Here is a 771-nt window from a genome sequence, read left to right on the forward strand (position 1 = left end):
CTGCTACTTCCAACCTAGCCAACATTTGGTGTCATTCATCTTTAATTTTAGAGACGATCTGGTGAGTGTCTAAAATCATCCATTGTTTTAATTTGCATTTTCACTATTACCAATGTGGTTGAATATCTTTTCATATTTTTCTGGACATTTGGATATCCTCTTTTGTGACGTGCTTGTTCAAATATCATTGATTTCTATGTAGTTCATTATATATTTTGGCAAGTTCTTTCTTGGTTGCACTGCAAATATCCTCTCCCAATCTTTTTTCAAAAAATACTTTTATTGATTTAGAGATAGGAAGGAAGAGGCAGAGAGAGAGATGGAAACATCAATGGAGAGAGAGAATCACTGATTGGCTGCCTCCTGCACCATCTCCCTAACCCCACCCCAGGGATCAAACCCGAAATCTAGGCATGTGCCCTGACCGGGAATCGAACCATGACCTCCTGGTTCATAGGTAGATGCTCAACCACTGAGCTACCCTGCCTGGGCTCCTCTCCCACTCTTAATAGTATTTTTTGATAAACACAAGTCCAAGTTATTAATAGTTCCTGTATGGTTAGTGCTTTTTGCATCCTGTTTAAGAAATTTTCCTCTAACCCAAGACCATGAAGATATTCTATAATATAAATACTAGAAGATTTATTGTTTTGCCTTTCATATTGAATGTATTGATCCATCTGGAATTTACTTTTGTGCCTGTAATATGATAGGGGGAAGGTTTAATTTTTACTCAAATATCCTCAATCTATGAAAAAAACTATCATTTCC

The 771-nt window shown here is 36.8% G+C and overlaps 1 protein-coding gene across 4 annotated transcripts in view; it reads right to left on the minus strand.

The window, feature by feature from the left end:
• Positions 1–771, minus strand: part of PPP3CC (protein phosphatase 3, catalytic subunit, gamma isozyme) — an 84087-nt gene that overhangs the window by 15745 nt on the left and 67571 nt on the right. The window lies entirely within an intron of this gene.

Source organism: Myotis davidii, unplaced genomic scaffold (assembly GCF_000327345.1).
Source record: "Myotis davidii unplaced genomic scaffold, ASM32734v1 scaffold448, whole genome shotgun sequence".
NCBI classification, from domain to species: Eukaryota; Metazoa; Chordata; class Mammalia; order Chiroptera; family Vespertilionidae; genus Myotis; species Myotis davidii.